This window comes from Schistocerca piceifrons, chromosome 3 (assembly GCF_021461385.2).
Source record: "Schistocerca piceifrons isolate TAMUIC-IGC-003096 chromosome 3, iqSchPice1.1, whole genome shotgun sequence".
In the NCBI taxonomy this organism is placed as follows: Eukaryota; Metazoa; Arthropoda; class Insecta; order Orthoptera; family Acrididae; genus Schistocerca; species Schistocerca piceifrons.
In genome coordinates this window covers 521683966-521709757 of record NC_060140.1, presented here as the reverse complement: position 1 = coordinate 521709757, position 25792 = coordinate 521683966, and positions in this window count along the sequence as shown.

The following is a 25792-nucleotide window of genomic DNA, read 5'->3' as shown; positions in this document are numbered from 1 at the left end:
AACGGTGGAATATTTGCCAATGAACAAAATGGTTTTAGAAAAGAATAGATTGTTTGAAACTCCTATATATATTTTCCTGAAACTTGTTCTAAATTCCATTCATCACAAAGAAGTAACCTGTGGATTGTTTTTAGATTTGTCTAAGGCATTTGATGTTATTGATCATAAAATTTTGCTTGACAAACTATACTGCTGTGGTGTCCGTGGCACTGCTCGTATGAGGTTTTAATCATACTTATCTGATAGATACCACAAAGCAGAAATAGTTCATGAAGGTAAGTCTTATTTTTTTGAATATGAGAAATTTGCGTATGGAGTACACCAAAGATTGGTGTTGTGACCCCTGTTGTTCTTGATATTCATAAATGACTTCTCAAGTTATTTAACACAAGCTCACGCTGTACTGTTTGCTGATGATACTAATCTCTTTATTGAAGCTCACAATGTGACTGACTTAAAAAAAGGAAATAACAACTAAAGAAGCAATTAAATGGTTTAGAGATAACAATCTACTTTTGTTAATGAGAAAAAAACATAATGGCAGAATTTCAGGCATACATCAAATAAAGTAAACCCTAACATAATGGTAAAGTTTGGTGAACAGAAAATACTACAAACCTCAATTACTAATTTTTTAGGAATTCAGTTAGATGAGCATTTTGAATGGGATAAATGTATAGAATGGCTCTATAAAAAATACAGTAAATGCCGATACATATTTAGAATGCTCAAAAATACCTGCAGTGAAGAAACAGTCATGAGTGCCTATTATGCACTCATGCATAGTCCTCTGCCATATGGTGAATTGTTCTGGAGTATTTCAAGTTCAGCAAAACACTCTTTTACTATTCAAAAATGAGCAATAAGAATTATAAAACAGGTGGTACCTACGGAGTCCTGTAGAGAAATATTCAAAGAACAGAAAGTTATTCGTGACTCTCATAGAGAAATACTTAAGAAAGCCCAGTATCATAAAAGTATAATATATCATCTCAAAATTCTTTTCAGTGTGCTTCCCGTTAGAATTAAAACAATATTAAAGCTGCACATTCGTAAAAATGATCTTAAGAAAATGATTCTAAGTGAAAGCTTTTACAGTGTTCATGAGTACATGAATTTTATGAATTTGAAGACATCCATAACTTAAGTTAAATTTCGCCATGTGTTACTGGATTTATTGGGTATAATGTAAACTTAGAATTTGTGTGGGTTATGTATTTGGTTATTTGTACACACAAACTATTATTTAAGTTTTTTGTATCAACATATGACAAGAGCTATATCATTGTATATCATAAAATGGATGATCAACAAGTATCAAACATCAAAAATTATACTGAAAAAAGAAAACCTTTTTCCTCAAAACAAAAATGTCCTTGATTACAGTACCAGGTCAAACAGTGGCATACATGTTAATCATTGTAACAACACATTATGCCACAAAGATGTACACTACTTGACTTGCGCCATAGGATGGTGGGGTTTTGGGTTCCGCTGAATAGGTCAGGAGTTCACTACACTCAGCTGGCGGCTACGCGGGTAGCGGAGGCTGTGTGGTGTGGACTGGGCGGTTTTTTAGGTTAGAAGGCCTTGGGAAAGTACGGGATGGGCTGCAATCTCAAAGCGTGCATGGCAAATAGAGAACGTGTTTGGATCAAGGAACAGTCAGAATTGTAGTTGTAAATTGTTGTAGTTGTGCTGGGAAAGTCCCTGAGCTACAAGTGCTAATAGAAAGCACAGAAGTTGAAATCATTATAGGTACAGAAAGCTGGCTAAAGCCTGAAATAAGTTCTTCAGAAATTTTTACGAAGTCTCAGATGGTGTTCAGGAAAGATAGATTAGGCAGAATTGGTGGTGGAGTGTTTGTGTCTGTCAGAAGTGGTTTATCTTGTAGTGAAGTCGAAGTAGATACCCTGTGCAAATTGGTATGGGTGGAGGTTATACTTAACACCCAAACTAAGTTAACAATTGGCTCCTTCTACCGACCCCCAGACTCCAATGATATAGTTGCTGAACAGTTCAGAGAAAATTTGAGTCTCGTAACAAATAAATACCCCACTCATACAGTTATAGTTGGTGGGGACTTCAACCTTCCCTCGATATGTTGGCAAAAATACTTGTTCAAAACCGGTGGTAGGCAGAAAACATCTTCCAAGATTGTCCTAAATGCTTTCTCCAAAAATTATTTCGAGCAGTTAGTCCACGAACCCATGCGAATTGTAAATGGTTGCGAAAACACACATGACCTCTTAGCCACAAATAATCCAGAGCTAATAGAGAGCATCATGACTGATACAGGGATTAGTGATCACAAGGTCGTTGTAGCTAGGCTCAATACCATTTTTTCCACATCCACCAGAAACAAACACAAAATAATTTTATTTAAAAAAGTGGATAAAGTGTCACTAGAAGCCTTCCTAAGAGACAATCTCCATTCCTTCTGAACTGACTATGCAAATGTAGATGAGATGTGGCTCGAATTCAAAGATATAGTAGCAACAGCAATTAAGAGATTTATACCTCATAAATTGGTAAGAGATGGAACTGATCCCCCATGGTACACAAAACAGGTCCAAATGCTGTCGCACAGGCAACGAAAAAGCATGCGAAGTTCAGAAGAACGTGAGATCCCGAAGATTGGATAAAATTTACAGACACGCGAATTTTGGCACGGACTTCAATGCGAGATGCCTTTAATAGGTTCCACAACAAAACATTGTCTTGAAATTTGGTAGAAAATCCGAAGAAATTCTGGTCGCATGTAAAGTAGACAAGTGGCAAGACGCAGTCAATACCTTTGCTGTGCAGTGCCGATGGTACTGTTACCGACGACTGTGCAGCTAAAGCGGAGTTATTGAACGCGGTTTTCCGAAATTCCTTCACCAGGGAAGATGAATGGAATATTCCAGAATTTGAATCATGCACAGCTGCTAGCATGAGTAGATACCTTAGGGGTTGCGAAGCAACGCAAATCACTTGATACAGCAAGTCTTCAGGTCCAGATTGTATACCGATTAGGTTCCTTTCAGATTACGCTGATACAATAGCTCCCTACTTAGCAATCATATACAATCGCTCGCTCACCGATAGATCTGTATATACAGATTGGAAAATTGCGCAGGTCGCACCAGTGTTTAAGAAGGGTAGTAGGAGTAATCCATCGAACTACCGACCTATATCATTGACGTTGGTTTGCAGTAGGGTTTTGGAGCATATACTGTATTCAAACATTATGAATCACCTTGAAGGGAACGATCTGTTGATATGTAATCAGCATGGTTTCAGAAAACATCGTTCTTGTGCAATGCAGCTAGCTCTTTGTTCGCACGAAGTAATGGCCGCTATCGACAGGGAATCTGTATTTCTAGATTCTGTATTTCTAGATTTCTGGAAAGCTTTTGACACCATTCCTCACAAGCGACTTCTAATCAAGCTGCAGGCCTATGGGGTATCGTCTCAGTTGTACGACTGGATTCGTGATTTCCTGTCAGGGAGGTCGCAGTTCGTAGTAATAGACGGCAAATCATCGAGTAAAACTGAAGTGATATCAGGTGTTCCCCAGTGAAGCGTCCTGGGACCTCTGCTGTTCCTGATCTATATAAATGACCTGGGTGACAATCTGAGCAGTTCTCTTAGGTTGTTCGCAGATGATGCTGTAATTTACCGTCTAGTAAGGTCATCTGAAGACCAGTATCAGTTGCAAAGTGATTTAGAAAAGATTGCTGTATGGTGTAGCAGGTGGCAGTTGACGCTAAACAACGAAAAGTGTGAGTTGATCCACATGAGTTCCAAAAGAAATCTGTTGGAATTCGATTACTCGATAAATAGTACAATTCTCAAGGCCGTCAATTCAACTAATTACCTGGGTGTTAAAATTACGATCAACTTCAGTTGGAAAGACCATATAGATAATATTGTGGGGGAGGCAAGCCAAAGGTTGCATTTCATTGGCAGGACACTTAGAAGATGCAACAAGTCCACTAAAGAGACAGCTTACACTACACTCGTTCGTCCTCTGGTAGAATATTGCAGCGCGTTGTGGGATCCTTACCAGGTGGGATTGATGGAGGACATCGAAAGGGTGCAAAAAAGGGCAGCTCGTTTTGTATTATCAGGTAATAGGGGAGACAGTGTGGCAGATATGATACGCGAGTTGGGATGGAAGTCATTAAAGCAAAGACTTTTTTGGCACGGCGAGATCTATTTACGAAATTTCAGTCACCAACTTTCTTTTCTGAATGCGAAAATATTTTGTTGAGCCCAACCTACATAGGTAGGAATGATCCTCAAAATAAAATAAGAGAAATCAGAGCTCAAACAGAAAGGTTTAGGTGTTCATTTCCCCCGCACGCTGTTCGGGAGTGGAATGGTAGAAAGATAGTATGATTGTGGTTCGATGAACCCTCTGCCAAGCACTTAAATGTGAATTGCAGAGTAATCATGTAGATGTAGATGTAGATGTACATGATCAAAAATATCCAGACACCTGGCTGAAAATGACTTACAAGTTCGTGGTGCCCTCAATTGGTAATGCTGGAATTTAATACAGTGTTGGCCCACCCTTAGCCTTGATGACAGCTTCCACTCTCGCAGGCATATGTTGAATCAGGTGTTGGAAGGTTTCTTGGGGAATGGTAGCCCATTCTTCACGGAGTGCTGCACTTGAGGAGAGGTATCGATGTTGGTTGATGAGACCTGGCATGAAGTCATTGTTCCAAAACATCCCAAAGGTGTGCTATAGGATTCAGATCAGGACTTGGTGCATGCCAGTCCATTACTGGGATGTTATTGTCATGTAACCACTCCGCCACAAGCCGTGCAATATGAACGGGTGCCAATCGTGTTGAAAGATGCAATCGCCATCCCCAAATTGCTCTTCAACAGTGGGAAGCAAGAAGGTGCTTAAAACATCAATGTAGGCATGTGCCTTGAGAGTGCCATACAAAACAAGTGGTGCAAGCCCCTCCATGGAAAACACGAGCACACCATTACACCACCTCCTCCAAATTTTACTGTTGGCACTACACACACTGGCAGGTGACATTCACCAGACATTTGCCATACCCATATCCTGCCATCAGATTGCCACATTGTGTACCATGATTTTTCACTCCACACAACCTTTTCCAACCGTTCAATCATCCAATGTTTACGCTCCTTACACCAAGTGAGGCGTTATTTGGCATTTTGCTGCATGATGTGTAGCTTATGAGCAGCCCCTCAGCCCTGAAATCCAAGTTTTCTCACCTCCTGCCTAACTGTCATAGTATTTGCAGTGGATCCTGATACAGTTTGGAATTCCTGTGTGATGGTCTGGGTAGATGTCTGCCTATTAGATATTGCGACCATCTTCAACTGTTGGCAGTTTGTCTCAGTTCAAATGGTTCAAATGGCTCTGAGCACTATGGAACTTAACTGCTGAGATCATCAGTCCCCTAGAACTTAGAACTACTTAAACCTAATTAACCTAAGGACATCACACACATCCATGCCCGAGGCAGGATTCGAATCTGCAACCGTAGTGGTCACGCAGTTCCAGACTGTAGCACCTAGAACCTCTCAGCCACACCGACTGGCTTTCTGTCAGTCAACACATGAGGTCGGCCTGTACGCCTTTGTGCGGTATGTGTCCATTCACGTTTCCACTTCACTACTACATCAGAATCAGTCGACCTACGGATGTTGAGGAGTGTGGAAATCTCATGTGCAGACATATGACACAAGTGACACCCAATCACCTGACCACATTCAAAGTCTGTGAATTCCGTGGAGTACCTCATTCTGCTCTCTCATGATGTCTAATGACTACTGATGTCTCTGATAATGACTATCTGGCAGTAGGTGGCAGCACAATCCACCTAATATGAAAAACATATGTTTTTGGGGGTGTCTGGATAGTTTTGATCACAGGTGTAAATCATGCAGGAACACAACTATACAACAGATTACCAAGACATATAAAATCTCTTCCTAAACTACAAAACTTTAAAAAGTTAGTGGCAGCCTACCTACTGCAAAACTGCTGCAGTTCAATGTCACCATATCTTATTCAAGTAAAAATGTAATTCGTACTCTTAATTGTAGAAATAAGCTATAAATTTAAAGGATGAATGTTTGATGGTTGTAAAACCAACAGCTAAATAGGTTTTCTGTCCAATTTCTTGTGTATATTATATGTACTGAAAAATAGTAATAAATAAATAGTTCCCACACAACCTTTAAAATTAGCATCATTAGATGCTGCTGGTCGTAGTCCAATATGAAAAGTGGGTGTTAAGCGTATAATTGCCTTATATGATGTTTTTTCCAAGTATGTTAAGTTGTATGCAGTGAGGTCAGTGACTGGTTGTTCTATTATCAGAAGAATTTTAGACAACTATCTCATGAGACTAGGGAAGCCGCAGATACTATTAACTGATAATGCACCATACTTCACAGGTAACAGATGGGAGGAATTCACAACCACAAATAAAATAAAACATACTGTTATCACAATTCCATGCAAAAGGAAGCCCCATATAAGGGTGTTTAAGGAATTTGATAGATTTATATGCTGCTACACACCACAGAAACATATAAAATGGATTGAATTAGTCTCATCATTTAAGCAAATCATTAATATCTTGCCACATCTTCGACAGGTTTTACACCAACTGAATTAATGTTTAAGAAATGAATAATGGACGAGTGGGATAAACCACTGCCTAAACTACCCAAGGGAGATATGTCATCTGAAGAAAAAATATGCCAAGTCTTGATTAATCTAGGAGAAAAGGCCAAGCAGAGAAAAAAGTCTTACAACAAAATATTAGGACGCACTGTACAACTCCCTATGGGACAAGAAGTATTGTTACAAATGCACCCAAATCTACCAAACATGGAATACTTAACCAAAAATGGTAACTCTTATCCAATGACCCATTTGTAAGTACATAAGTCTGTCATCCAGGACTGCAGAGACTAATATACCCCATAAGTGGAAAGAATAAGGACGTTTATCCAAAAAAGGACCTAAAGGAATTTGTATGCTGAAAGGGTTTGACAAAAGCTTAAACCAACTCATGAAGTTACTGTGCTGAAGTATAGTGAAAATATTTCACTATAAGTTATGAACAATGTTCACTTAGTTTTAGGATAAGTTTCTCTCTTATTTATATGTGTGTAAATAGAAAGAAGGTAAATCATTAGCTATTAAAAATTTTGTTCACTGAGAAAAAGATGGTGTGAAATAAGTAATAAGCTGAATTTAATCACCATGATGCAAATTCACAACTAAAATATGTATACCTTCGAACCGCAAATTTATAAATATGGTGGCGAGAAATAAATGATGTAACATTATGAAGAGAGGCAGTGCGCAAGCTCAGCAGAAATTTGCGTCATAAGATAGTTACCTCGACGCATGCATGAAGACAAGATGAGTTCAACATGCTGCTTAACATGATAGATACTTGGCTGACACTAGCATCTATATACCAAGTACAATATACCCAAAAGATTAATAATATAAATTGATTACCAAAATAAATACCAATGTCTGCACTATAAGATTAAAACTGATACACACACACACACACACACACACACACACACACACACACACACACGACTGCAGTCTCAAGGAACTTAAACCACACTTAGACAGGTTTTACACCAACTGAATTAATGTTTAAGAAATGAGAAATGGACGAGTGGTAAAAACCGCTGCCTAAACTATGTGTGTGTGTGTGTGTGTGTGTGTGTGTGTGTGTGTGTGTGTGTGTGTGTGTGCGCATCAATGTGGATGAAATGATGATGATGATGATGACAACACAACACCCAGTTCCTGAGCAGAGAAAGTCTCCGATCCAGCTGGGAATCAAATCCGGGCCCTTAGAATTGACATTCTGTCGCATTGACCACTCAGCTACGGGGGGCAGACTCCACTACATAGTGAGTAGCAACTTTCCTTCTCATAGTATTGTTACATTCCCACTTGGATTTTCCATTGTTTGATTTACTTAATGTATAAGTTTAATAAGTTTTTTTACAGGGAATGATGCAAGGACACATCCCAATAATGAGAAGAACCAGAATTTAGGTAGCTAGTACCAAAAGAAATGGCCCACATCACAATATGAGCAATTATTTATACATAAATGTGTTTGAATGTGATAGTTTAAATATAAAGAAGTTATAGCATGTAAAATGTCATGGAGTGAAGTCAAGATCTTGTACTAGCATATTATTAAAAAAATGGAATAAAGAAAGAAAGAAAAGGAGGGGTTGGGGGTCGGACTGCACATTGAAGAATGCAAGTAACAAATATGAATCGTGAATACAAGTGTTGAAGACACCATTCCACATGATCATAGCTCAGCTGAATGTCCTGAAGATTTCTTTTGACACAACTTTCACACCAAAGCATTTATATACATATACATAGGATATATACATTGGATAGTAGACAGGAACTGTATACCACACTGAAAAGTATAAATTAAGTACAGTGAAGTACAATCATTACTGGTACTTCTAAACAAATGTCATTAATAAACCTGTATGACACAATGATGTTAGAATTTTATCTATAGTGCAGCAAACACTGAGTAAATAGTTTGCCATAAAACACAAAGAAGCATTCACAGAGAATTTGCTCAGTTATTATGTGATGTGTAAATATGGATTTCAGCAGCAGACGATAAATTCTTATTTCCATTTCTTATAATAACTCCCTGTAGATTCATAGACCACCTTACAGTAGATTTGAGACAGGCATGGCTAAGTGTAGTAATGCTTGTTTGTGTCGGAAATGTGAGAGTGGAGTTCTTTATTCCCTTTGTTAGCGATCTGGAATCACAAATGCTTGAATTAAAAGAGATGATGGTAGTAGTTCATGCATATCATCAGACCGCATATAAGTATATTATTTTTTCACTCCAGACATCTAACATTTTCATACAGAAAGAACAGTCCTGGTTGCACAAGATAGGTTTATTTAATTTTCACGTGTAACACGTTTCACCTGTTCTAGGCATTATCAGACAATCTGGGGAAATTACAGACTGGTATAAGCATAAACTTTTACAACACTTTGAGCACGTGCTGTCATGCTGGCAACCAGACTGCCATGCAACTGTCAAGGCCCCGTGGAGCTTTAGTGAGGAAAGGCTCATTAGATGGCACGTTAAAATTTAACTAGATGATTTCTGAGGATTAAATAAAATATTCAGTAAGTACTATTGGTGGCAAGTACTATTAAAGATATGCATCATTTTATCAAAATATGTTTGATGTTTCAAACAGACTTGCTCATTTATTACATACAGAAATTTGAAAAATATATGCTTAGAAATTTTTAACTCTTCCAATAAATTCCGTTTCTTGCTTTTGTTGGCCAGAAGAAGATTTTTAAAGTTTTCTAAAACTGGGGGCTGTTGGCCAGAAGATTTTGCTGGGCAAAGTGGGAAAATTTTTTCACCTGACCTTTCTTTGTCAGTAGATGCTCTTTAAACCTAACAGCGAAAGATCTCCCTGTTTGACTGATATACTCGATGGAATATTTTGTAAACACCTGTCTTGGAGAATAAATTCCTGATAAGTTGATCCTTAAGGGGGAGTGTGTATTGCATGGGAGAGCCCTTAAAAAAAAAACGATAGAAACATTGGTATGCTGAAATAACTTATCCAAGTCGTACAAAAAGGACCCAAGAAATGGGATAGCCACATGCCCTGTACCTCTGCACACCACAGATGTAAGTGAAATATTAATAGTAGATGCTACAGCATTTTTTCATTCATTATAGAAATGGTTCACCATTGAAGGGCTGTAACCATTTTTATATGCTACAAACTGCAGATTGTGTAATTCTTTATTGATACCACCCTCAGAGAGAGAGAGAGAGAGACAGAGAGACAGAGAGAGAGAGAGAGAGAGAGAGAGAGAGAGAGAGAGAGAGAGAGAGTTCACACATTCATGTTGTAGCAGCTCTGAAATAGCTGAGGTTATAGCTCCTTGCCTCAGATATGAGTAGGAAGAATTTTACCAATTATGTAATGAGGCACCAACTGCGACTATCTGGCTGTCACTTCCTGATTCTGAGAGACTTTTCATTACGTTCGACACTGCAGTCATGATTAGCAAGAGTTTTTATTCAGTAAGCTCAGTAATGGTGCAATATTTTATGAGATGAAATTGATACCCCTCACCACCCCATGAAACACAAATGTGGCCCTGTGCTCCTTAGTCCAATTGATGTTTGTCTCCCTTCTGTCTTTTTTTTCCATTTTTTTCCCCTAATAACAATTTATACTTGTACCAGGTTGTAATTTCCCCAGAGTGTCTGATGATGCCTAGAAAAGGCGAAACATGCCACATGTGAAGATTAAGTAAACCTATCCTATGCAACAAAGACTGTTTTTCTGTATCTAAAGATATATTACAGTTGCTGCACTAGTGCCACTGCAGTAGTTATGGTCTGGAGTGATTTTAATGATGTGTAACACGTTTTGAAAATTATTCATGTAAACAAAGATTATGTCATGAGTTTAAAAGCTAAAGAGGGTTATACCTCATCATAAAAATTGTAAACATAAATTATTTATTAACCACGGGAATTAACATGAAGTAACTTGTCATGGAAACGTTGCCTTATGAGTTTAAAGGCAAAAACAACTTCTTAGATGTTATTCACTTGTTTTTAAATACTGTTATGCAAACATTGAAAATGATGTGACAAATTCATGTATAAACTTGTATATAAGTGAATGTGTTAGATCTCACATATCAGCTAATATTAAAATGACAATTATGTATAGTTACAAGGAGCAAATTTACCTCATGTTTTAATTTCTTTGTGTAAGTCATATAAAATTTAATGCACTTATACAAAGACATGTAAGGAAAACTGTAAATGAAAATGGTGTTTAACATATGTGAAATGAAAAATAAAAAATCCCTTGTATCATATTTTTAGCATGTGTTGAATGAGGAATACAGACTTGTGTGAAGCAGTGATTAAACTTGCATGTACATTCTATGACGAAAATGTTCTAAGTGTCCTTTGTAGTGTTGTTGGATGCCAAACATTATTACTAAGGAGGATGAAAGTAAGTAATGTATTGACTTCCCTGGAATGTGGCGACATCAAACTTTTTAACAAAAGACACATAGATGTGCACTTATCCTCCTCCTCCCCCCCCCCCCCCCCTCCACCCCGATTTCTGTTGTAATATATTGACGTACTGTCCACAAAGGGATGTACACATTTGTTTTGTACACTTGTTATCTAATTATGTTTTATTATGAGCACTTGAGGTCCACATGGGAGAGACAAAAGCACAGACTGTAAATAGTACATTAATGAATTGTGACACTGTGGACAGTGTCTAAGGAAAAGGTTACAGTGCTGGTGAGTATATGATGAGGATATGGGACAATGATGAACACTTGGCAAGAATATTAACAGAACAGTTGAACTAGCACAATGTTGGGGCATGTTGTCATGGACCATAGAACCGAAATGCTGGCACATGCTCTACAATGAATTTTGTATTTACCTGTTGTGAATTCAGCTATATGCTATCCGCTCCTGGTGTGGTGCAGAATGATGAAGTTTCTGAGTGTAAGATATGACACCTGTTGACACTCTTCACAAACACTCACGCTAAAGAATTCAGAGTTTCCAGGTGCAAGAGTCAACAGTACACTGGTGATTTACAATCATCCTGCAAGGTGGGATGACAGTCCTGATTGTCACTGCAAATGCTCTGCGCACCATTGTTATTGAGTTGAACTGTGTGTTTAAAATAATAAAACTTGCCCAGTAGGGACACTCGCGTTGTGCATGTTGTGGAAAATAATTATTAAAGTGATTTCAATTTAATAAACGTGTTCATCACTAACTTTACATAGTTTAAATCACCGTGGAATGGGCACAGAATGATGCTTTATAAAGGAAGCAGGAAAAGATTCTCCCATGCTAAACAAGGAGCCATTTACTATATTAAAGTTATACATTGTTATTTGAATTTATGTAATATTTTTACTTGTATCTTCAGAACAATTTATTTCAGTACAATTTGTATAGGCCACACATTACATAGTGTAACTCAGATATACCACTGTTTCATGTAACCTGCTAATGCTGAACTAAATGTGGCAACCTGGAGAGACAAATAGAGCAGGAAGTCCCACCTTCTGTTCCAGTCGATGACTTTTCTATCCAGAACCTGATCACTAAGGTGGGTCCTACCACAGCCGACGATGTCATGTGCATCCTATCCTAGGATCCATTGCACCTGGTCAAAGCATACCACAACATCAAACTACTCTAACAAGCCAGCACCAAATGAACTGTAATGCCTATTATTAAAAAAAACCAAAGCAATATTAACCTTCCTTTTATTGTGACAACTTCGTGTATCATAACTCATTGACTATGCTGGCTACAGAAATGACTGAACTGATAAATACTCACCATGATAATGTAAACAAAGACTCACTGCAAGAAATTATTAAACTGATAAAGAGCAGTGTTAATTTATGCCAATAACTGTAAATAGCGTATTACAGAACTTGTTCTTCAAATACTCACATTAACAATCTTGCGCTCAGTTAAAATTCCAGCTCTCCACACTAATCCATGAAACCTAATTGTCTATTACCAAGATGTTGAGCAATGCATAATGATTGCCTTGTTAAATCATGTCTCAAATTATTTACATGAAATATGAGACTGGTACATGACAACTTCCAAATATTTGTTGATAAATCAACTTCAGTCTTGATTAAATGTAACTATGTAATTACTACTACCATATACTAACAGTAATTAAAGAACAGCCCCTGTGTAATTCAGATGAATGGGTCTTATAAGATCTGTAACAGATATTGCCTTCATCATTCAAGGGAGCGTTCTAATAAATTAATATATTTCACTAAATTAGAGATAAAATTGCAGTCTGTATTGTTGCAAATGATTAGCATCACTAATGTAATTTCATGTCTCATATTTTTCACAATAATTGAGGCATCTAAAGTCTCCTTCTTATTATCTTTTGTCCCACAACTGTCTTCATGTGAGGATGCATAACCTTGTTCTCTGTCATTTTGGTTATAATAATAATGTTATCTAAGTCCATTTGTGTTTTTATTTAGAGGCAATTACTGTATATTACTTTACTAATGGTATACACAGAATTTTTTTGACTTTCAGGTATTAAACTACATTGGGGTGTGGGTTGGTTTGGTGACGTGACGGTTGCACATCGTCATATACACATTTGTGTTTTATAAGTGAAACCTTGCAATCTAAATTTCTTATTATGAAGTCTGATTACTGTTTTTGTGTAATGCAAATCATTTGTTGCACTGTTTACTTCATATTATCACAGTCCACTGACAACAAGCTTTTTAAATCCCGAATGATGATTCTAAAAGAAATAAAAAACTAGCAGGTAATGGAGCTGTCTTTGGCTGAGTAGGAGTTTTAATAGAAGTTAACATTAAAATTATAAATATCCTTGTTTTACAAGGACCACTGTGATGTGTCCCACCTCCTAACAATTACCTTTCAGGGGATTAAAGTTAAATCATTTTATTACACCTTCATTTTTTCATGGATACGTTGCTGCCTGACATGTTTGCACTTATTTCATTTGTAGGCTGCTATTTTATGTTAATATGGCAGAATTTGAAGAAATTATCTGACTTCTTTCTTGTGTTTGCTTGCTTGTTGGTCAAAATGTGATCACCAAATTTGAGCAGTTTTTTCCAATATGTATGCTCTTGACAATGAAAACATCATGGACCATAGTCGTAATTATCATATGGTTAAATAACTGTCATAATAGACATCACAATCAAAAGTTATTTCACTGTATAAATCAGGCACAAACCTGCTTAGGGTACATCCTCTCCATACATAAAATTCTCCTATTCTGCAATCCCAAATTCATGCATCCCACCTCCCAGACTGAAATTCTTGCCCTACAGGAACTACAGCAGCATGCACAATGCTACTTCAAAAACCCCTCCAACCTGTTCATCTCCTACTCTCATCTTGGAATGCCACTGTACATCAACTCTGAAAGACTCTCGAAACCTCCCCTGCATCCCCTACCAGCCAACAAACCTTGTCTTGCTGAACTACTAAATTTACCTCACCCCCAGAAACTCCCTCTCACCACCATACAGAACCCAAAATCTAAACAAACGTGAAACAGTCATGAACCTATCCCCTAAACACTCAGTCCCTTAAGAAGTATCACTCCTTTCCAAAGGCCTAATCTTTCACTTCACTTCCCAATTAAATTGTGCTGGACTCATTAAAGACCTTCTCTTCTTTTCCCAGTCCCTCCAGTATAAACACTTTCTGTAAGCAACCCTCCTAAAGTCCATAAGCCCAGCCATCCAGGATGCCCCATTGTGGCTGGTTATTGTGCCACCATTGACTGAATCTCAGCTATTGTGGACCAACACCTTCAGCCAACTACCGGTAACCGACCCTCCTATATAAAAGACATCAACATTTCCTCCATTTCCACAGTTCCTGTTCCTCTACTACACAGTGGCCCCCTCATCACTGTTGATGCCACCTCCCTCTGTGCACGTGGTTGTCAAACTGCAGCCCACAGACCACATGCATCCTGAATGAAATATTTGTGCAGCCGCAGCTCCCAGCCATATTTTATAATAATATGCACCAAGTAACTAACAGCCAAATCTAAAAACTAATAGTTGAAACCAAAACGTCAATTAGTGTTAAGAACTTCTGAAGAATGTGATTTTCCTCCTTACTAACAAACAAAAATACTTACAGAGACATTAACATTTTTAAGAAATACTTAATTTTAATTGAAACTGGTGAATTTCACCTTGAGCTAAGTAACACTGGGCACTTATCTCAGGGGAGAAGGGAAACTAGTGTGGCCACTGCAGGGTTAAAGGATGTGTGTGTGTGTGTGTGTGTGTGTGTGTGTGTGTGTGTGTGTTTGTGTGTGTGTGTGTGTGTGTGTGTGTGCGTGTATGTGGGGGGGGGGGGGGGATGTTTTATTGTTCGTCTTCCCATACTGACCGCTCATAGGTGTGCATGTCCTGTACAGATCAGCTGCCATAGTACAAATTTAAAATGGAAATAACATGTATTCATGACCGCTCATTATAGGGACAGCTATCTTCAAATGTGATACATCTTGAAGCTAGGAGTATGAAATTAAATTAAAGTTGTTGTAAGACAAAGCAATGAGTAGAAGAAAAATGACATTTTGTAAACATTCATGATCATGTCTCATATTACATAAAGCATTTAAATGTAAGTACAGCTACTGTTATTAATCAGTTAATCATCTGCTCACACAGACAACACAATAACATTTTGTCAGGCAATTACAATGTCATAACTTTGGGGTCAGTGAGGGTGGCAGCAATCTGACACAGAAAATAACTGACATGGAGTGTTCTGAATGGTGCCAACTTTCAATGACCAGTATTTCGTGGTCAGTGGCCAGCTTATCATGTCCTGTCTATAGCTAGTATGTTGAGGGCTCATAACACGCTTATTTAGGTAGGTTACCAGTTAGAAGTAAGATCAGTACATGTGCAGCTTCAGGCACCATCCAAAATGTCAGTACTGGCTCTTGAGCAAAAAAGTATGAGGACCACTGCTTTACACTAACATTCCCAGTGCCCATGGCTTTTCTGATACTGAACACTCCCATTCCCAGTGCCCAACTGACTCCAAACCTACAACTTCCTTCCTGGTCACCATGACAAACTACATCCTCACCCACAGTTACTTCTCCTTTGAAGGCATCACCTACAGATAAATCCATGGTACAAAAAGAGGCACCCCCACAGCACCATCCAATGCCAACCTATTCATGAGCCACCTAGAGGAATCCTTAACCATCCAGAATCCCAAATCTCTCACCTAGATGAGATTCATTGATCACATCTTCAAGATCTGGACTGAAGGTGAGGACACACTATCCACATTCCTCCAGAACCTCAACATCTTCTCCTCCAATTATTTCACATGGTCCACCTCAAACCAACAAGCCACTCTCCTCAATGTTGACCTCCACTTCAAGGATACTAAACTATGTGATCAAAAGTATCTGAACACCTGGCTGAAAGTGACTTACAAGTTCGTGGTGCCCTCCATTGGTAATGCTGGAGTTCAATATTGTGTTGGCCCACACTTACCCTTGATGATAGCTTGCACTCTTACAGGCATACATTCAATCAGGTGTTGGAAGGTTTCTTGGGGAATGGCAGCCCATTCTTCCTGGAGTGCTGCACTGAGGAGAGGTATCAATGTCAGTCGGTGAGGCCTGGCACGAAGTCACATTCCAAAACATCCAAAAGATGTCCTATAGGATTCAGGTCAGGACTCCGTGCAGGCCTGTCCATTACAGGGATGTTATTGTCATGTAACCACTCCGCCACAGGCCGTGCATTATGAACAGGTGCTTGATCGTGTTGAAAGATGCAATTGCCATCCCCAAATTGCTCTTCAACAGTGGGAGCAAGAAGCTGCTTAAAACATCAATGTAGGCCTGTGCTGTGATAGTGTCATGCAAAACAACAAGAGGTGCAAGGTCCCTCCATGAAAAACACGACCACACCATAACACCACCTCCTCCGAATTTTACTGTTGGCACTACACACACTGGCAGATGATATTCACCGGGCATTCGCCATACCCACACCCTGCCATCGGATTGCCACACTGTGTACCATGATTCATCACTCCACACAACATTTTTCCACTGTTCGACTGTCCAATGTTTATGCTACTTACACCAAGTGAGGCATCATTTGGCATTTACCAGCATGTGTGGCTTATGAGCAGCCGCTCAACCGTGAAGTCCAAGTTTTCTCACCTCTCGCCTAACTTTCATAGTTTGGAATTCCTGTGTGATGGTCTGTATATACGTCTGCCTATTACACATTATGACCCTCTTTAACTGTCGGCGGTTTCTGTTGGTCAACGGATGAGGTCGGCCTGTATGCTTTTGTGCTGTACATGTCCCTTCACGTTTCCACTTCACTATCACACTGGAAACGGTGGACCTAGGGATGTTTAGGAGTGTGGAAATCTCACCTACAGATGTATGACGCAAGTGACACCCAATCACCTGACCATGTTCGAAGTCCATGAGTTCTGTGCAGTGCCCCATTCTGCTCTCTCACAATGTCTAATGACTACTAAGGTCGCTGATATGGAGTACCTGTCAGTAGGTGGCAGCTAATATGAAAAACATATGTTTTTGGAGGTGTCCGGATACTTTTGATCACATATTGTATATCAGTACTTTTGTCCACATCATGCTATGCACCATCAGTATCTCGACTTCGACAGCTGCCACCCACTACATACCAAGAACTCCCTTCCGTGTAGCCTAGCCACCCATGGTCTTTGCATCTATGGTGGCAAGCAGGCCTCCAAATTTGCCAAGTGTCTCATTGAGGCCTTCACAGATCAAAATTATCCTCCTAACCTTGTTCAGAAACAGATCTCCTGTGCCTGGTCTCTCCAGCCCCATATCACATTCTACATACCCATGGTATGGCCACAAAGGAGCACTCCTCTCATGGCTCTGTGTCGTATTTACTGAGGTAAACACCCTAATTCATGTGCACTATGATAACTATGATACATTGTAAGTGATTCCAGCATTAAAGGACTGTTTGTTACAAAATACTGTTGGTTGCTTTTGCGTTTTATCTGTTTGATGGTCATGATGAAGCAGACACAAAGCTGACAGCTGCTTCTCCTAATTGCAAAATGTGGCAGTTGTGCATAGTAGAGTATCTCTCAGCTCATGTGTTTCAAAAGTCTGTATTTGTTTGGTTACATTCATTCTGTACGCATACCGTAACTACACACTGGTGATTCATTAGTTACATCACTGTGTGATTCCACAAAGCTGTATCCAGCCGATTCAAATATTTTTGAAGATTACTCTGTAAAAATAATCTCTTTGATGTCTAAATAAAAAGCAAAAACTTGCATTACAGTGTGCAAGTCTTCAACATTTGGGCGTAACAGCTTCTATCTTTCCTCAAGAAATTTTAACATTGCAAGTCCTGTACTTAATGGATCAGGGGCACAAACCAGTCTAATACCATTAATGAGGAATATTCTTTTAGTACCTCATGTGAATTTTATGTGATACTGCTTCAATGTTATCACACTTCCTAGCAGATTAAAACTGTGTGCCGTACAGAGACTCGAATTTGGGACCTTTACCTTTTGCAGCCAACTGCTCTATCAACTGAGCTACCCAAGCATGACTCACAACCTGTCCTCACAGCTTTATGTTGGCCAGCACCTCACCTCCTACCCCCCAAACTTCACAGAAGCTCTCCTGTGAAACTTGCAAGACTAGCACTCCTGGAAGAAAGGACATTGGGAGACATAGCTTAGCCACAGCCTGGGGGAAGTTTGGAAAGTGGGAATTGAGGTACTAGCAGAAATAAAGCTGCGAGGATGGGTCACGAGTCACGCTTGGGTAGCTCAGTCAGTAGAGCAATCGCCCATGAAAGGCAAAGGTCCTGAGTTCGGGTCTCGGACCAGCACATATTTTTAATCAGACAGGAAGTTTCATATCAGTGCACACTCCATTGCAGAGTGAAAATTTCATTCTGATTTCAATGTTGTCGGTTGCTAGGCTGTCCATGAACCTTAAACCAAATGTCAAAATCAGTAAAGATGGTAACTGCTATTGAAACTGTATGGTTAATATGTAACTTCAGTATATTTTGAAACAAATTTTATCTGAACAAGGAGAGTATTTGCAACTATTTTTTAAGGGTGATGGAGTTCCCAGCACAGCTGCTGCAACCTGAGAAGCAAGTTATTATTGTCATGGAACAGGCAGCCACCCGAGGAAGCCATTGGCATTGTGGCTGTCTCCTGTGACTGTTATTCAAATGGGAATTGATGTTCTTTTTACGTAATGAGAAAATGTTATGTATGTTTCAATAAAGTCAGTTCATATTTGTACTTTGACATAGAGACATCTCTATCAGTACTGTGAATTGTGTTTTATTCATCCCATGATGTACATTTGCAATCGATTTGGTTTGTGTACAGGAGACATGCCAAAAATTTGTAATACAGTAACAATGAGTTTTACATTAATAAATAATAGCACTACAACAAATAATAACACTATAAGAATATTTCTTGGAATGTGTAACATGTTGTATCCAGCTCAAACTTCCAGTTTGTCCTCCATGAATTCATCCACTGAGTAATAACACTTCAGTGTCAGTACCTCATATAGCTTTCTTTTAAGTGAACCTAAATTCATGTATCAGCATATGAATGATTTGCAATCAAGTGATGTGAGAGAATAACTGTTGAGAAAGTACAGGACTGTGTTGGGAATTATTTAAAAGTTCACGTAAAATGAAAATAATGAAAGGTTCTAGGGAAGTATTTTGCCTGAAATGAAAGCATGAATGATACTTTGATTGAAGCAAACTATAACAGAGTGTGTGATATCTTTGAAAGTTTATATGCAACACTATGCTATTTGTGAAGTGACAGTATTTGAAACAGAATCATTAAGTGACTTAGTGATAAATATTAGTTGCATATACTCTCCTCATTCAGATGAAATGTGCAGAGTGTTTTCAGTAGCAGCTGCAATCTGTACCAATTTTGGCATTTGGCTTAGGATCTATGAACAGCTTGGCAACTGATAACACTGAAGTTATGTCACATAAAATTCACACAAGGTACTAAAACAATATTCTTCATTAATCATATTAGATTTGTTTTTGCCCCTGATCCATTACATATGGGACCAGCAGTTTTAAAATTTCTCATGGAAAGATGGAAGATACAGTGCCCATTGTTTGAAGGTTTGCATGCTATAAAGTAAGTCGATGTTTTCAAATTAGACATCAAAGAAATAATTGACACAGAGCAACCTTGAAAGATAATTGAGTCGATTGGATATAACCTCGTGATATTATCCAGTCTGTTTAACTGCTACAAATCATCAATGAGTTGTTATATTTTTACAAGAAATGTAACCAAAACAAGTGTGGATGGTTGATGCACACAGTCTGATAGATTACTATGCATAACTGGTACAATCACCGAGGACTGGTGCAACAGAATCACCTTCTCAGCCAGGGTTTTGACTATCTCTCATCCTGCCCTTAAAACACCAATTTTATCAACATACAGAAGCTCAGATAAAAGATGGAATATCCTCCCCACTCCTTCTGCAGTGATATCCTGCTGCCCACTGAACCTATGCTGTATTCTTGTCCATCCCTACTCCACTCCTGCGGGTGGTGGGTTTCCAGGTTCTGCTTAATAGGTCAGGAGTCCACTACACACAAGAAGTGGCTACGTGGGTAGTGTGGAAGTGACTGGGCAGTTTTTTAGGTTAGAGGGTCTCAGGGAACCACAGAAGGGCTGTCCGCCTAGAAGGGGGCGGGTAAAACACAGTAAGGTAATTGTAGAAATGATTGGTATTGTAGTTGTAAATTGTTGTTGGGAAAGAACCAGAGCTCCAAGCCCTAATAGAAAGCACTGAAGCTAAAATAATTGTAGGTACAGAGAGCTGGCTAAAGCTGGAAATAAGTTCAGCCAAAATTTTTTCAAACAATCTAACAGTGTTCAGAAAGTATAGATTAAATACAGTTGGTGATGGAGTATTTATTGCTGTCAGAGGTAGTTTGCCTTGTAGCGAAATTGAAGGAGGTAGTTCATGTGAAATAGTGTGGGAAGAGGTTATACCTGATAATTTGACTAAACTATTAACTGGATCATTTTACCGACCCCCCGACTCAGAAGATATAGTTGCCAAACAGTTCAAAGAAAACTTGAGTCTCATTTCAAATAAGTACCCCTCTCAAACAATTATAGTTGGTGGTGACTTCAATCTACCCTCAACATGCTGGAAAAATTATACGTTTATAGCCGGCAGCAGGCATAAAACATCATCCGGAATTTTACTGAATGCTTTCTCAGAAAACTATTTTGAATAATTAGTTCATGAGCCCACTCGAAGCATAAATGGTTGCGAAAGCATACTTGATCTTTTAGCAACAAATAATCCTGGACAAATAGTGAGTATTGTGACGAGTACAGGGATTAGTGACCACAAGGCAGTTGCTGCTAGACTGAATACCATTACACCTACAACCGTCAAAAAGAAATGCAAAGTATATCTATTTAAAAAAGCTGATAAAAATGCTCTTAATACCTTTTTAAGAGACAGTCTTCACTCCTTCTGATCTGATCATGTAAGTGTAGAAGAGTTGTAGAATGTTTTCAGAGAGATAGTATCGACAGCAGTTGAGAGATATATACCACATAAATTAATAAGTGATGGTTCTGATTCCCCATGGTACACAAAACGGGTCAGATTGTTGCAAAAGCAACAAAAAAAGCATGCCAAATTTAAAAGAACACAAAATCAACAAGATTGGCAAAATTTTACAGAAGTTCAAAATATAGCCCGTACTTCAATGCGAGATGCTTTTAATAATTTCCACAATGAAATTCTGTCTCGAAATCTGGCAGAAAACCCAAAGAGATTCTGGTCATACATAAAGCACACCAGTGGCAAGACGCAATCAATACCTTCACTGCAAGATAACAATGGTGAAGTCGCTGATGACAGTGCCACTAAAGCAGAGTTATTAAACATGGTTTTCCAAAACGCCTTCACCAAAGAAGATGAAGTAAATATTCCTGGACTCCAATCAAGAACAACTGCCAAGACGAGAAACATAGAAGAAGCTATCCTCGGAGCAACAAAGCAGCTTAAATCACTTAATAAAGGCAAGGCCTACGGTCCAGATTGTATACCTGTCAGATTCCTCTCAGATTATGCCGATAAAATAGCTCCATATTTAGCAATTATATACAACCCCTCACTCAGAGAAAGATCTGTACCTAAAGACTGGAAAATTGCTCAAGTCACACCAATACCCAAAAAGGGAAGTAGGAGTAATCCACTGAATTACAGGCCTATATCACTAACGTCAATTTGAAGTAAGGTTTTGTAACATATACTGTATTCAAACATTATGAAGTACCTCGAAGAAAATGATTTACTGACACATAGTCAGCACGGATTCAGAAAATATCATTCTTGTGAAACACAACTAGCTCTTTATACTCATGAAGTAATGAGTGCTGTCGACAAGGGATGTCAAATTGATTCCATATTTTTTGATTTCCAGAAGGCTTTCAACACTACTCCTCACAAGCATCTTCTAACCAAACTGCGTGCCTACAGAGTATCGCCTCAGTTGTGCAACTGGATTTGTGATTTCCTGTCATAAAGGTCACAGTTGGTAGTAATAGGTGGAAAGTCATCGAGTAAAACAGAAGTAATATTCGGCATTCCCCAAGGAAGTGTAAAGTCATCAGATGATCAAAATGAGTTGCAAAATGAAACAACGGAAAATCCAGGATAGAATGTAACAATACTGGAGAAGGAAAGTTGCTACTCACCATATACTGGAGATGCAGTCTCAGCTCACAGCATTTATGTGAGTGTGTGTGTGTGTGTGTGTGTGTGTGTGTGTGTGCGTGTGTGTGTGTATGTGTGTCTACTGCTGACAAAGGCCTTAATGGCCCAAAGCTTTAATTGTGTGAATCTATTTATTGTGCCTATCACGACTCAGCATCTCCGCTATAAGGTGAGCAGCAACTTTCCTTCTCTCGACTTGCAAAATGATTTAGATAAGATCTGTATGGTGTGAAAAATGGCAATTGACCCTGAATAAAGAAAATTCACATGAGTACTAAAAGAAATCAGCTAAATTCTGATTACGCGATAAGTCACACAAATTTGAAGTCTGTAAATTCAGCTAAATACTTAGGGATTACAATTACAAATAACCTAAATTGGAACGATCACATAGATAATATTGTGGGTAGAGCAAACCAAAGACTGCAATTCATTGGCAGAACACTTAGAAGGTGAAACAGGTCTAATAAAGAGACTGCTTACACCACGCTTGTCCGCCCTATTCTGGAGTATTGCTGTGTGGTGTGGGATCCGCATCAGGTGGGACTGACGGATGACATTGAAAAAAGTACAAAGAAGGGCAGCTCATTTTGTATTATCATGAAATAGGGGAGATAATGTCACAGACATGATACATGAGCTGGAGGGGCAGTCATTAAAACAAAGGCATTTTTCGCTGCGACGGGATCCTCTCATGAAATTTCAATCACCAGTTTTCTCCTCCAATTGCAAAAACATTCTGTTGCCACCCACCTACATAGGGAGAAATGATCATCATGATAAACTAAGAGAAATAAGGGCTCACACAGAAAAATTTAAGTGCTCGTTTTTCCTGCATGCCGTTAGAGTGGAACGGTAGAAAGACAGCTTGAAGGTGGTTCATTGAACCCTCTGCCAGGCACGTTATTGAGAATAGCAGAGTAATCATGTAGATGTAGATGTAGATGTAGATGTGTAGATGTGCTTCTCTAGGCTATCAAATTTTGCCTCAACTCCAGTATTCTCCCGACATGGCATCTATGGCTACCTCCTGTACATCCAGCTGAAGAAACCTTGCACGGTGGGAATTTCTACAATGATGTCAAGGGGAATTTTCAGGTGGAATATTTCCTGAACAGCTAGAATGCATACTACTACAAATGAGGTCTCCACCAAGTCATCCATTGTTGGGAAAAATATGTCACACTGAATGGTGAATGTCAAAAGAAGTGTGGTACAGAAGTGGAGGATGAGGTAATTGGAGGACAGTAAGTAGTGAAGATTGAGACCTGGATGTTTTTAAGGTCAAAGCAATATGCTGGAGTGGCATATTCGAACTATATAATTCAGAGGTTCTGATGTTAGGAAAGGAGGAATAGAAAGATGAAGGATTTACATGGTAAGGCTCTTGAAACAGCCAATGAAGTCAACCATCTTATGCTGAGCATAATGCTCAGCAACTGGGTGGTCCAGATGGCGTTTGTTGCATCTTGGCAGTAGCCACTCATCTTGAGGGAGAGTAGGTTACTGGTCATACTCATATATATGAGGCCGCGCTGGAAAGTAATGCCTCCAAAAATTTTATGTGACATCTCTTAAAGCTTTTTACATAAAAAATTTATTAACATTCTACATCTTTATTGTCCATGTATATATTTATTTCTTGACAGAGTCACCCTGGCAACAAACATATTTCTTCCAATGAGAGACTAGTTTGTTGACACCATCACTGTAGAATGTTTGACTTCATTATGTAGCCACAACCTCACCTCTGCTTGCAGCACTTTATCATTATCAAATAAAATCCTCAAAGGTGTTCTTTAAGTTACAGAAAAACATGAAAATCAGGCAGGGCCAACGCGGGACTGTATAGAGGATAAGAGGTGCAGTGAACTCAGGGTATCGGATTGTTGCAATTGTTGCTGATGTCAAAACAATCAGTACTGTACAAAGCTTTCATTATTCTATGGATTCCAATTGGTGGCATGTTTTCTGCGGTTAGAAAGTCAGTTACAGCATGCTGTTTCTCACACAGAGTCATAGTTACATTACACACTGCCATGTCACATGCTACAATTTGGAGCTCGCTAGTGGCAGAAGGTTGCAATTTGCATCAGCAAAACGTGAAAGTCAGCTGAGTAATGTGCATGATATGTAATACAACAACCGATATTGAGAAGAGAATAAAAAATTTGGAAGCATTATTTTTTCAGCATGCCCTCATAGAATGCTATGATTACAGTGAAGGAAGTTGATCAAATGGCTGCTTTTGTAGATGGCTTGCATCTAATGACATGAAATGAATGATAATGATTATCAGTTCAAACTCCTTACAGCAGCTCTCAAAGTGGACATCTAATTTTGCAAAAATGAAACTCAATGTAAACAGTAGTAACATCAATCCAAATTGTTTAAGTAATGATAAACTCTACATACTTACAGAATATCACAAGACTTACAAGAAATCCATGGAATTTAAAATAAATTAAATGAGTCCTAAATTATTGGTTGTTATGAACATTTTATTAGAAATAACACAGATAAGTATTGCTTCAATGTCTCAGAAAAATATGGATACTGAAAAAACAAACACTTTACTATATCCATTTTAAAGCAGCACTGTAAAAAAAAAAAAAAAAGTAGATTTCAGTCAATATTTTTATGATCAGACAGTACATCTAACATTTACCTTTACAACAGATAAATTTATTGTATATCTGATAAGTCACAACAACAACTCCAATAATACCTTTCCTATACTGAATATTAATGCTACTGATTATTAGCAAGAAGCATACAATGAGACAGATTCAGAATTCACTGTATTACACACAACAGTTTTTTATGAAAAATAATATAATATTTGGGAATTCATTTAGTGATGAGTTATATTTTCTTCAGTCTTACGTTTTCTTATCTTTACAATTTGTAACTGTTTGTTTTCAAAGAACACAAAAGTAGAATTAAAACGGCTGCATGAAAAGTGCCATGCCTGCCAAAGCACCGACCTTCAGCAATATCCTGCATGTGTATCTAACAGCAGAAAGTAGCACACTCATAAACATTATTTCAATACTTAGGTTTTTTTCTAAGATTTCTTCACAGTTGTGCTTCATCACATTTTACACACTTAAAAAATTAGATTTTTCTCTGTTGTCAAATCGTGAAGGTCTCCTGTACACTTTCCAGCTCTGTCAGCATTTCTTCACTGTTGTATTCTTTATTGTCTCTATGAGTTGCACTCCATGTGAATCTCTTCAAAAGTAGATGACAGATAATAGCATAGTTCACAATATGGTACTCTTAACTAGAAGTGTCT